The sequence below is a fragment of the Haematobia irritans genome, chromosome 5 (genome assembly GCF_050003625.1).
Source record: "Haematobia irritans isolate KBUSLIRL chromosome 5, ASM5000362v1, whole genome shotgun sequence".
Lineage (NCBI taxonomy): Eukaryota > Metazoa > Arthropoda > Insecta > Diptera > Muscidae > Haematobia > Haematobia irritans.
The window spans coordinates 62,032,346-62,047,074 of NC_134401.1; the positions used below are offsets into that span (position 1 = coordinate 62,032,346).

At 29.1% G+C, this 14,729-nt stretch overlaps 1 protein-coding gene and 1 long non-coding RNA gene across 25 annotated transcripts in view; one reads left to right on the forward strand and one right to left on the reverse strand.

Moving 5' to 3' along the window:
• The window catches only part of shot (dystonin-like protein short stop), a 272,625-nt gene that overhangs the window by 43,208 nt on the left and 214,688 nt on the right, over positions 1-14,729 (reverse strand). The window lies entirely within an intron of this gene.
• LOC142238941 (uncharacterized) lies at positions 2,820-4,921 on the forward strand. Its single transcript, XR_012722871.1, has 3 exons — positions 2,820-2,947; positions 3,822-3,949; positions 4,752-4,921. It is a non-coding gene; the product is annotated as an uncharacterized LOC142238941 (long non-coding RNA).

Genomic DNA, 14,729 nt, shown 5'->3' on the forward strand with positions numbered 1-14,729 from the left:
CTACAATTTCTTCGAATACAAAAGAGAAATATTCTGCTTTTAAATTTCGTTTGCGAGTAATCTAGTTTCTAATAATGAGTGAACGAAATAGTAGGTAACTAGAACAACATTCGATATGAATAACGCCTTCAGTTCCCGCCAAAGACTGAAAAAAATCTACTAATAATAGTACCAGACGGCTTAATTACGGTATTCAAAAACCATCAGTAATATGCTCATTAACTGGTCTGACATCATTTTGGGGGTTTTCGGCAGGCTAAGAATGATGTTTTTCATGTTCTCTTTTTCGTATACGCTTTCTCAGGTTCATTGATCGCTGAAAAATAATCTAATTTTTTTTTGATAAATTGTTACATTTGAAATGCTGAAATCAACAATGAACCATGAATTACGTCTACACTTTACACACGAGCAAAATGTTATTTTTGGACGGGGAACATGTAACATGTTTGTCGCAAAAATTTTATTTTCTCGAAAATTGTGTATGTGATTCTGCCATCATGTATATATTTGCCGAGAAAAGAATATTTTTGCGACAACAGTGTACCATGTTCATTATTCAAAAATAACATTTTTCTCTTGAAACATGTTTTAGTTAATCATATTCCTTCTCTGCGTGCTGAGTTTAAATACATATTGTATTTGTTTTTTATATTATTGAAAATTACTTTGAAAGAAGTCTATAACATTGACATTTTTATTAAACTATATAGTATTTTTTATTTAGGAAGCGCTCAAAGACGATGTATTTTCCAAAACGGATCCTTAAAATATACCTTTTATACCTTAATATATGGTGTTGTGAAAAACAGTTTAAATTTGCACTACGAAAACTGTTTGGGATGTATAAAGCTAGAAGTGATGGGGAATCTGAAATAGCTGTCTTCCCACCAATTTGAACTGATGAAAGGATTTTTGTTGGCAAACTAGAGAATTCTATATATAAGTTCCACGACCAGCCAATATAACATTTACTTATCAGAGCATATTCCAAATTGCATTACAAAGAACACAATTCATGTTCATCGCTAAACAATTACATCGAAAGAAGAGTTTTCTTTTCTGAGGAACCCAATTTTTTCTTTTGACACTGAAAAAATTATTTTAAAAGCAAATAACAAAAGATTTGAGACAATATTTCAATCGCTAGTATAAATTAGGTGTTGTTTGCTCTTAAAGAAAATATTTCGAAACGAACGGAAATTTCGTTTTTCTATAATATCGTTCAGGATGAAAATATTTTTTCTTTGTGTGTATATGCTCCGTATAATCGTATACTTAAGCCTTTACAAATTTTGCGTATTTAACGATTAGAGAAACCACAACTGTATGCTCTGGTGACCTAAAATTATTTTAACGGAATAATTTCCACAGTAATTGCTTATCTTTGATAGTAAAAATATTTGTTCGTACCTATTTTTCGAAAGCTGATAAAAATTTTAATGATTCAAATTCTTTATGTTTTATTAATAATTTAAGAAAGAACTCATATTTTTGAATATGTCAATTATAGAAAATACTAAACAATTAACATTTGATTATCTATCAGGAAATAAAACAATTAACGTAATAAACACAAAACAAACGATGATATCTTAATAAAAAATCTCAACATTTATCTGGAATAGAAAAAGCTTTTGCGGCTGAAATAATAAAATAAGTTGAACATATGCCGCTTAAAACTAGAAGTGTCCATATGTAATAGGTACTTTTAGTTAAATGTGGTATCACAATGGACTGAATAGTCTAAGTGAGCCTGAAACTTAATCAGGCTGCCACTTTAACCTAACCTATGCCGCTGTATGTTTATGTATATCAAAGGTACTTTTAAATTGAAGCAAATAATTTTGTAACACTAAACAACCACTAACGGAAGAATTTTAGGGTTTTTTTTTTTAATGAATTTGGCAACTCTTCGGTCATGAGTTTCTATGACATGTAACAGTTAAATCCAATTACATACAATAACCGCTGCCTTGCTTATATTCTTATTTTCTTAACCAACACTGTGTATCCATTTAAAAATATTAAGATTAAGGCGAACCTTGAATCTCCTGAACATAAATCTATTTATTATTTTCTTTTAATTATGCTTTTGAGATTTTATAATATTCCAATACACGCAAAAAATATTTTTCACCAAAATTAAAGGTTAATTGTTGTAGTTGATTCTTTAAGGACAAATAAAGTAACACAGATGTAGCCAACTTTTTCCAACATGTTTTATTTGATCAACAAAAGGAACCTAGTTCACCACTCATTCTTCTCCCATACAAATAATAAAATAATTGTTAGAAATGTTGAATAGTCAATATTTGAAAATGAAATATAACAATTTAAAGTTCCCATGACAAATTATTTCTCAATGGTGAAAATATTGTGAAACACAACAAACAACAATACAAAAACCAACAGACAAATCTTTACGAAATCCCAGAGAATATTACCAAGTAAAAATATTTCATTTAAGACTAAGTATAAATTATAAATGTATATAAAATAACAACAACAAGAAAGGCGGCACTGACCAACACAAATATACATTAAAGCTGAATGGTAACGTAACAAACAAATATTAAAAAATAAAAGCAAATGATGTCATCATCACACATATTAATGATGATGTTAATGATTTAAGAAGAAATAATAAAGAACAAAACAAGTTTCTAAACAGATGGAAAATCTTTCGGAATGAAGTAAAATATATGAATCGCTTACTCACATAGAACTCTCACCAACTCATTTCTATCAGCTTAGAGATGGAGAGAGTATGGGTGCTAGCTATTCAGTCATTTTGTTTATTAGTTGTCATCATGCTACCGATGTAGTAGCGAAAAAAACCCGTATACATCACATTGGCCAAAACACTCAATGGTTGTGAAAGATGAAAAACGAATAGCAATATAATATACAATAAAATACAAAAACAATGGAATGAAAAGGAAAAGTGAGTAATAGCCTTGATTCGATGGCCCATCAACAAAAAGACTACAAATACCATATATTACAAAAGAAAAATTTATGAATGATCTAGTAAGAATGCGTTGTTGATTATAATGATTTGAAGCAGACGCAGTAGCGGAAAAAGAAATTTCTGGTAGCGTTCTATCAGCTAGCACATATTACATATACTTTGATCTTTTTGTGAACCCTACATATTTAACATATTTATTGTTGTTTGAGGCGTACAAAAAATTACATGCATGCAGATTTGTTGTATTTCATTGACAAAGTCGAACAAACGAAATATTTTCTCTCGCAAACCCAAAAGGGGGTTTATGATAGTGGACGTGGACAGAAGCATGTATAAAATTTTAATTAAATCGTTAACGCAAGCAAATTGTCTGACCGCATTTACTATGGCAGTAAAAGAGTAAAAGTACTATCTATATATCTTTTGAAAATACCAACAAAAACCTTTGTACACATGTTTAATCAATAGAAAAGGAAATCGAATAAAAATGTATGCCCAATCAAAACAGAATTGTTGTAGAATTTTACATGGGCATTTTTCATCATGTTAAATACAACAGAGAACGAGAGAGAGCACATAAGAACATGTGTGTTATTGTAAAATAACCTGAGATGCAATGACGTTAGCCCATGCAATCTATGATGTCATGATGCATTTTCTCTAGGCACTTCCGTTTAATAGAAATTGACACGTAGTTCTTCTTTTCGGTCATTACCGTTTCACCTCTTCTTGTCAAACGGTATAAAAAAACTTAACAGAACGATTTTATTTCAGGTGCAATGGCAGACACTGACAAAAACATCAAATCATTGTGGTGTAACCTTTCACTTTTTTCACAATATTTCAGACTTCTCTATATGTTGTGCGTAACATTGTGTGGTACGCCGTTCAGATTCGGAAAGAGGAGGTTTATTGTTCACACGAAAAAAGAATCGGACTCCCTCACTGGCATGAAAGAAGTCCCCTTTGGCTGTGGTAAGATGTTCAATATATAAATAAGTGAAAACTAAACTAGTATATAGCACTTTGACTTCTAATGAAACCTTTTACATTTTAAATTAAAACTTTTTCAAATCAAGTGAAACCTTTTTCATTTCAAACGTTACCTTTTCCTTCAAATTGAAACCTTTTACATTTTAAATGAAAAAATTTCAACTTAAATGAAACTGTGTTGAAAAAAACTACTAATTTTCCTTTCTATAGCGTATTATAACAGTTTCAAGTTTTCGACGTTAATGGAATTATCCATATAAAATATAACTTCCTGAAATATTCGCTAAGATCTTGAATCGCCCCCTTCGTCGATATAGCTCCAGATTATTCGCCGATTTGTTGTTCTCACAACCCAAAGCCGAACGCGATCAAGTTTATGACTAAAATCGGACTAATTTGAATGAATGCTACTAAAATTGCTATATCTCTGACGCATACTAATACCAATGATTACAGAAATGCGAAAATCTATTGTAGTAATGTTGGTAGTTGTACAAAATAAAATTAAATATTAAACAAACTTAAAATACTGAATAAAATAAAAAATATTTTCCACGCGTTTTGATTTGATATCCAAAGAAGTATTAATTAAATCAAACAACAGTTTATTGCATTTGATAAAAATCATAAAAATTTGAAATTCAACGGTTATAGATTGATGGCGTATTGATGAAATGTTGCATTTTATCAATATACAATATGACTAATATAATAAACATGGAGTATTCTAGCTATTTGTTTTAGTGAAATCGTATCATTAATTTAAATTTTGATTTATTTTCAGTTTATTTTAATCTTATTAATAGAAAAGGTTGCAAAAGTCAACGAAGAATGTATCGATACCAAGGAAATCCATTACAAAAAATATCTAAGAGTAACTATGATTGATCTACTCTAAATATGCCTGGCACTCAATAATAATAATAATATCCTAGCAACTAATAGTAATTCAAGTAAATAATTTTTAAATTATATTCAAATGGATTAAATTCGATATAATTTAATGAAAGATGACTTAACATAGTTTATACTAATTCGGTTAATTTAATTACCCACTTAATTAATGTTTTTGCCTAAAATAAAAAAAGACTTATCATCATATTTTCATTTTTAGTTACTGTAGCTATATCATTATTTATCTAAGGATTTGTGCACAATTTGACACTTACAACAATTTTGTAAAATTATAAACAACTGTGTTAGGCCAAATTTCAAAATATTTCACGTTTCTTTAAAGGACCATATGCTAAAAATAATTCAAGGTTAGAATGATGGCACACATAAAAGTTCTTATGAGAAAGGGCATTTTCACTTGTGTGAATATGACTGGGATGCCGAATATTTTTTCTTATATGTACGAGTGACAAAACCGCGTGGCATATGGTGCGACTCTTAGTTGAATTTGAATTTTTTTCACACACGTTGTCACATTTGAAATTATGTTGGTTTACCTTAAACACACGTTAAGACCCGCAGAAAATAAAAAAAGTTCAATAAATGAAAAGACAAAAACATTCATAAAAATGTAAATTTTACTTGACTTTGATTGAGGTGTTTTTACTCAAAGGTTTTTGTCGTTGGCCACACTTTGAGAATATTTGAGTAACCCCACACTTCGAAATTAGTTCAGTTTGTTTTAGAATTCATTAAAGTCTGTTTGTTATGAATATCAAATAAATATTGATAAATAGAGGAAACAACAATGACAACAAATGAATTTGCCGAGACAACAAAGTAGAATAGGGGATTTTTTGTTTAACCAATGACATCATGTTGAAATTTATATACCAAGTGGCGTATACGTAACCGAGGATTCCATAATTAAGGAGTTATTGAGCAACACCCATACGCACCCATAAACATAAACACTCTTTTATTTCTATCAAGGAGTTTCAGTTAAAATTTATGACGATTTTTTTATCTTTGAACTTTTTTCATTTAAAACACACAGACACACTTGTTCATATGCGAACAATCGAGAGGTTTGGTATTCTTTTATAATTTACACTTCATTTCATGCATGGTTGACTCGTTGGTAGGCTAGTTGTGTTAAGCTCAATAAATGCTTTTCGCTGTAGTTTTTATTTTCTTTGGGGGAATTTTTCTTGTGTTATTTGTCTTCTTGTCAATGATGACAAACCAGCACCCGCCTCAGTTGTAGGCAGACAAGTGAAATAATTTTTATTATTAGTAAAACTATATGGTTTTGATTACGATTTTGTTTCTTTTTTTGCCAAAAAATATTCAAACATCAAAATTTTCAATTTCTCTCTCTTCTGCGGGGAGAGAGAGCCGAGGAAAGGTATGCACACACAAAAACACAAACGACAGATGTACACGTAGCTATAGCTAAGAATTAAAAAAGCAACGTCGTTACACAACCACGTCGTTATTCAGACTGATTGAAAAATTGGCAATTTTGGGGCCTCTGTTAGTTTCCAAACAACAGTAGCAGCACCTAGCACAAACTAGCAATGAAGAGCGTAAAGCTTTTGTTTATTTCATTGAAAATTGACAATCCAAAGAAGAGAACAGCAATCGTACAGAAATGTATTATACTCATTCGAAAGAGTAACAGTTATATGTTATCTTAACATTTTTATTCAATTTTAGATGCTCTCACTCTTTCTCAAATTGTTTTACTCTAGTTACGCCATATAAATAGCTGGTTGAAAACAAAACAACAAAACATGCCGGTAATTCTCTTCTCTAGTTGTTGTGGAGACATATGTTTTGTTATTTTACTCTACCGTGCATTGAGAAGATATGTTTTTATTTTTTACCTTCAACCATGTTTTGGCTTATTCATGTTTAAAATCTACGAAAAGAAGGAAGCATTTTATGTTGCTATGATATAGAATGCCTTGTCTGTAGATATTATTATGCTCGGTTAATAAGCAGATTTAATTGTGAGAATTAAGATTGGAGTCTTAGATGAACATGAAATATAGAAACTATTTGCTAGTAGTCATCTACATTTTAAGTGTGTTGGACTGTTAACCTACACACGCATGGCCAAATATAGACATAGACCCTTTTTTTAAGCCACTTTAAAATACGTCGTATTTTTGAAGTTGCTTGAAACCTCATAGAATTGAGGCTTGAAAACGTTAAATGTATGATGTCATTTGATTGAATTCATAGTAGGTTTTCAGTACTGCTGGTTTACAATATACTTATAGTCATAAAATTATTCTACAGTTACTTTCAACTTTAGACAACTAATTTTGTTTAGAATTGTAATAACGTCATCCATAACCGGTTATGAAAGTGAAACTACTGGTATTTGCATTTAGTTAAGGCTTAGTTATAGCCCGTTTTTCTTTTCTTTTGCCCTTTTTGATAGTCACGTACGAAAAGTGCCTAACAATTTGTAATAGACAAATTGTGCAAGAAAATAAGGCGTTTAATTACATTTAATGGATTCCTAGAGTATCACATACTCGTATGTAATTGACATGTATTTTAAAGTAAAGTAAATTTGTTTAATAATGAAAATCCTTGCTAAAAATATCGATGTTATGTCGTTAACCCCCGTTTTCATGAAGTTCCGTTAGTGCTACGTTAGTTAACGAAATTTTAAATCGTGCTATGGACATATCTGTCATGTTGCCTATATATCCCATATTCCAGTTATGAACTTAACTGCTGAAAAAATTTTCAGTTAAAGTTAACCGGAGAGAAAAAATTCGCAATTTAATTTCTGTTAACTGACAGTTTAAGCCTAAGCTACATGAAATTGGCCGTAAGATAGTAAATATAATAGAAAAAATCTAAAACTACATGGCAAAAAATTTGCTAAATTTAATTGAAACACACGAAAAACTAAACATCCTCCGACTCTTAGCTGCTTTGTGACTTTATTTTTTCATATTTTATATTACGAAATTTCCAATAAAGAAAAAATGACATCACACATATTCTTGAGACAATTACGAAATTAATAAATGTAAATAGTTTAAATAGCTTCGATCACGAAAATGACAGTATCAATCACAGAATTAATTATGCATCAAAAATATAATTGATTAAAAGTTTGGTATTTTTGAGTTTTTAGATTCTAATAAAATTTTAATTGATTTGATCGCATAACTAAATTATTTTTTCCACTGATACACCCTCAAAAAAAAATCAAGAAATTTTCTTTGTGTGTATATATTTTTAAGGAGCCAATTGGTTATATCCATTTTTTACTAGTAGCATATTCTCTCGGTCTATTTTTCTAAACACAGATAAGTTTATAGGCAATTTCTAAATAATATATGCCCACACATATTACATTAAAAAAATGTTGTGTCCCAAACATAATATGTTCTAACATATTAACATATATGTCGCAAACATGTTATGATAGTTTATGAACATTATATGCTTGCACTAAAAAATAATGTGCTAAAATTTTGAGTTCCAAACATATAATTTTTACACCCAAACATATGAACAGCAGTTATTTTCGTCCGTGTACAGCCAATTATTTAGTTCAGCATAAACAAAATTTTCAATTAGTTTTTTTATATATTCATTTAACACCTAATTTTTATTTGAAAACTACTAAATTTTCAATCATATTTTTAGTTAGATATGTTTCTTATTTAATTAAATTGTCAAATAGAATAATTAACATTTTAATTAAAAATATTTAATCATCATTTCAAGCAATTTTTTATTAAGTTTATTGTAGCAAAATAGATAAAACTAAAAATTAACAGAAATGTAAAATGTTGGCAGAAGCAAATTTTTCAGGAGTAGCTTATTTACATTATATAATTTTTTTTGTGAAGAATATATATTATTGTGAAGAATACAATTAAGGCTGCAGGCTAAAGATTCTGCCGAAAACTATTATTCGTTATGGTGAGAAAATTTTTATGACAAAAATGTACTCCCACTTAATTAAATTCTTTCGCGTGCTCTCAAAAATATATGAACTAAAACTTAGTTAAATTTTTTCAGAATATAAGTTTATTTCTGTTTGTGTAGGTTGGTTTTGGACTCTTTAATATCTACTACATTATAAGGTTTAACCGTTGGAACTGGAGATTTATTAACTTCCCTCAAAACCATATAATTCTCAGCCATATGGTTAAATAAAAAGTCAACCAATTATAATAAAATTAAGAGTCGAATTGTCTAAGATAGAAATTTATTTGATGATATGTTATATATAGGGATTTCTTTATCCCGGATTTTTCCATTCCCGGGAAAGAATTTTTTTTTTTCAAATTTCCCGGGATCCCGCCCAAGCATCTGCCAGAAAATCTCATCAAAAAGAGTCAACATGTCAATGAAGAATCCAAACCGAAATATTTTGTAATAAAAGCAAATTTTACAATGATTAGGACAGTCTCAGAGAGGTTTCATTGTCAAAGAAACAAAAGATGTTTTTTTTGTAAAAATTAAAAAATTGTTTGGATATTAAAAAGTCAGATGTAACGACGACATGAAAATTAGTTTTATAGAATTAAACGCACAAGGTTGTTAATATTACTCAAAAACTATGAAATCACTTAAAATTGAATTTAAAAAAAGATGTGATCACAAAGGACGTCATTTCCATATATCATTAATACTTCATTGCAATAATTATTCAAATATTTTGAAATTTGGAATTACGAAAGTGCTCTTTATAAGGGTTTACTTAGTCTAATAGTCTATCGAAATGCGGGGTCATTGAGGTATCACTATAATAACTCAGGAGGATAAACCTTCATTTAAAAGTATTGGGAGCCCGTTACAATCTGGACTATTACCCACCTCTATGTATGTCGGATAAATTATTGCATAGTGAATAATGAATGAATTCCCGCACATAATACCCGGGAAAGGGGGAAAATATGGCAAAATCCCGTGAACGGGAACCCGGGAAAAAACCCTAGTTATAAACTATAAGTAAATTAAAACACTGTAACATTAACGATGGCATTTCGTAATTTAAAGCTAAGACGTCATTGTATTTATGATGTAGGGAAGTAAAGATAATTACTAAATAAATTTTCTGCACGGTGAATTAAAAATTGTAAAAAAATATATTTTGGGGTCTTCTACCATGTCATTTTTCATCACATTTGACAACACTAGGCCTCAAATTTACATAGTTAATGTAACACATCTGCTGTCAGATAGAAGTGTGTCTCACAAATATATGCTTAATAATACTTTATCTCATCGCATTATCTTTGTCACATTAATCATGGCATCAATGGTGAATATATGATGATAATATAAATTATTTGTGCCATTTAAATTAAATTGTTTACGTTTATTGAATGAACCTTGAATTGCAAAAGCAACAATAGCAGAAATATGTAAATTAAAAAATAAAACTCTCATTTTTTCGGCTGAACAATAAAAGCTTTTTGAACAGCAAAACTTTGCATACGCACACATACATATACACTTACCGGTGTCATGAGGTCGTATGCATGCGTGAGTGAGTGATCAGCTGATGACATCACAACAGAACATTAAGAAGACTATCGATTCATTCACGGTAACGCAACACTGTTACATGTATTCGTGTTTATCAATGCTGTCATCGTATGGTGGGAAAAGAGCGAATGGCAACAATTAATCGTACAGATTTGACAGGGTACAACAAACGATTAATCTGTTTTTTCTGCTACAGTACATAAGTCATAGTCAATAACAAAAACATTGAGAACTAACAAAAGAAACAATTTTCAATATCAACGATTATACAAATATATATATTAGAGAGATGGCGCTAATAATTAAACTTAAATTGATATTGCCATTGTAATTATATGTTATACACCATCGTATACAATAATGTGGGTTGAAGTTATAGGAAAATAGTGCAGAGTCTGGCATTCAAATTCCAATATTGAAAATTGAGTTTTGGAAAAGGTAGATTTTTATTGAAAACCTACAATGGCAAAGTTGTAAAAATTTTTGGCAACTTGAATTTATGATTGATTAAGAAACATTAATAACTTTGGATATATTAAACAACAGAAAATTGTGCACTTAACCATATTAAAGGCTAATGCGTACTTAACGATAATAGTGGACAACGTTTTTCGGTGTTTAATTTCGAATAGAATGAAGAAACTCGACAAATATAGTTTTAAGTTCGACGAAAATTCGCCGGACAGGCTTCTAGCGCAAAGAAATCAACGATATGTAGACTAGAGAGTAGAATTTTTTATGCCGATTTTAAGATTACTTCAAGACTAAAATTTTCTTTGAATTTTATTTTTATGACTCGGAAATACGATACGATTGAACCGTTAAGTCGAACAAAATGTAAGAAAAAACCACAACATCTCTTATGTGTGTATTATTCTTATAGGTGTTTGACGTTTATAAGAAAAAGTTTATTTTAGACATACATATTAATAAAAGTAAATTATTTCTTATAGGAGTATGTTTTATAAAAATTTCAGGTTTCGAAATTAGAAAAAAAAATGTAAGAAAAATACTAATGAAATTTTAATAACTTCACTCTGCCATAAACACTTCCTCTAATTCCCGTCCTTGTATTTCATTTATTACCAAAAAAAAAATAATAGAAATGCATTCTAGTGCACACTGACTAATTAGCAGTCGCAAACCATTTTTTCCTATATGTTAGGAGTTATATTTTTATTGTGATCGTTTTTCTTATAAGAAATGTCGAAAAAGCTGGTGTTCTAAAAAATCTTTCTTATATGCGTTTTTCTGATATGGGATGTAGTTATATCTGTTATAACGTATGTATTGTATGTACTTACATAGTACCATTTCGGACTCTCCAAAAATTATATGCAAAATATTGCAAAGTCCAATTTTGTCTTTAGATTCGGATTACAATCACAATGATACATTTTCCTCTGTGCGCTTCCCAGCAAAAAAAGCGTCGCCAAAAAAGTAATGAAAATGTTCTCTTTGGATCCGGAAGTGGTGCAAAATTGATGCAAAAGCGATGAATTTAACATGGGCTTGTCATAGGACGGAAGTCCTCCATTTCAACAGCCGTTGTATTGAATTTGGATCACTTCTTTAGGTGTGATCCGAATTCAATGTTTTGGATGTAAATTTAAAAATTATGTAATATTTTGTCAAATAAATAATTTTTATAATTTTTAATGGATTCTAATGCTTGTTGGGACCGTTTGACCTCAAATATTTGCAAAAATGCACAATTTTTCCAAAATTTAAATGATTTGTACCATTTTATGAATTTTTACTCTGTTTTTAACATATTTGAAACAAAAAAAGTTAAAATTATCCATTAAAAGTATGAAAAACCAAGTTATAAAAATTGAATTAAAAGAACTTCCTGGGTAGTTAAAATAAAGAACATCATTGGGAGTGCAGCTTCTGGAAGTGCTTTTAAAGTTGTGCCTTTGGAAGAACTTCCAAAATTTTTTGCTGGGATTAGAATACATTAAATATAGGCTATATGTAATAGAAATATAGGCAATTTATAGCATTAATAACAATAACAACATCTATATACTGGATGACAATGATTGAATATTGCTATTCTGACCAACCTATCGCTCATGGGATTTTAGTTAAGAAGCCAAGTTAATATTTCATATACATATATACACAGAATAAAACATCACCAAAATATTTCCAATTAAAAAGTTAATTGAGGTTGAACATTTTTCCAATTAATACATTAATTAATACAATTAACTTTTTAATCAAGATAGAAACATTAAGTTAATTAAGTCAATGATTGAAAATTTTAAAATTTTTAATTAAAAAAATTAATTGATAAAATTAACTTTTTAATCAAATTCGGAAGACTAAGTCAAGAAAAAAAATGATGAACATTTTTTAAATTTTTAATTTAAAATGTATTTCAAACAATCAATTGATAATCGAAATAAAAACTCTAAGCTAATTCAGAAAGTAATTGAAAATAGTTACCTGTTTTAATAAAAAAATTAATTGAGTTTTGCAAGCAACATTAATTAAATTTTTAATTGAATCAATTAAAAAATTAATTGAAATTTGCTAATAAAATCAATTAATTTTTTAATCAAGATTTTTTTCTATGCACAATTAAAACTGTGATTGATACTATCATTTTCGTGATTGAAGACATTTCAATTAAAAAATTAATTGGATCAAAAAAATTGATTGGATCGTGATTGAATCAGAAACAAATTTTTTTGTGTGTAGACTACGAATTCAGGCATTGAAAATATTACTTATTCTACTGGTGCTTGTTGTCTGCCAACCAGGTAATAATGCATTAGCTGTTATGATGTTATATTTTATTTTTAGAGTAATTGCGTCGGTGTTGACCGTAGTACAGCAGAAATTCATTGCCATCAAGATTTGGCTGAAGTTGAGCCACATTCAAATTGAAACATTGATATGCGAAACCGCAAACGAGGTCCACAACACCAGGAGAAGTAAAGTCAATAGTCACGCATTGTGTTATTTATCTGTCATTGGCAAGTAATCAATTCTATGGAATCATTAGAATTTTTTAGTATGTGATTGCAATCAATATTAATTCTTTCTAATTCCACAATATTCATGTCTTTAATTCAAAACAAAATGTTATTTTGGAATGATGAACGATCTCAGTTGTCACATGCTGTAGTGTAGCACGCGTATTTTTTTTGCAGTCATGATTTATTTTTATATTTCTTAGCTCTGCGCTTTTATATTCTTAGACGCCAATGTTTTGTTTTCGGTTGGCTTATTTATTGGCTGCGTTTTTTGTTAATTATATAAGAAAATTAAATATATGTTGATATTAAAATTCATTGACTCTTTTTGTTGGTTTTGTTAATGGATAAAGAAACTGGTTTGAGATGACAATGCAAATATTATCATAAAATAAGCTTGACAGTCTCTATGACTTCCCCATAGCGCCCCCTATTAGGATTCATTAGACAAACATTTGGAATTAAAAAATTTAAATCTACTTAATTGCAAACAGTAAAAGGCATTCACAAAATGATCCATTTTTTATTTTATTGAGACATATTTGTTTATTCCATCTCTTCTGAATTTGTCTTCTCAGCAATATTGGATTTGAATTAATTTGCAATGTAAATACGAAAATCATGAAAAAACAAGGCGTGTATTCAGAATTTAATTAATAATAAAAAAATATATCAAGTAGAGTTCTTTTTTTTTAACTCGTTCAAGTGAAGGGTACTTTTGATTCGCTACATGCCCGTTAAACTAATTAAAAATAAAAATTCTTATTTAGTTTTGCATAAATTAAATGTTCATTTATTACGTTCGCATACATTGTCTATTAAATCAGTTTTATTTAAACCGAAAACCAGTTTTGATTTTGTTTATTCCGCACTCCAAACTCCTAAAAAATTGCTAAGCCACTTAAGAAAACATTTATATTCTTTAATTGGATTTTTTTTTGTCATAGAGCGGCATCTTTTCCATATTTGCCATATGGGGTTTTGGTGATTTTAAAATTAGTCGCTATGCAAATGGTACTAATATTTCAAATGCATAGAATATATGCAGTGTTTTTAAAATTTTGTGAAAAATTGCCGATATACAATGAAAACACTTCTAATAAGTCAACAAAAATTACTTCATTAATAATGAAATTACACACTGTCCATTAAATGACTTCATTTTTTTGTTTTAATTTCTTATAATCTATACATCAATTCATAGACTTTATAGATGTTGTGTTTAAGATCAAAATTTGTCCGAAATGATACGAAACTTTCATACATGCAATGAGATGAGTTGTATATTAACATCTCAAAGATTGTATTTATTTGTTATAATGGAAAAATTAATCATTTTGAATTAC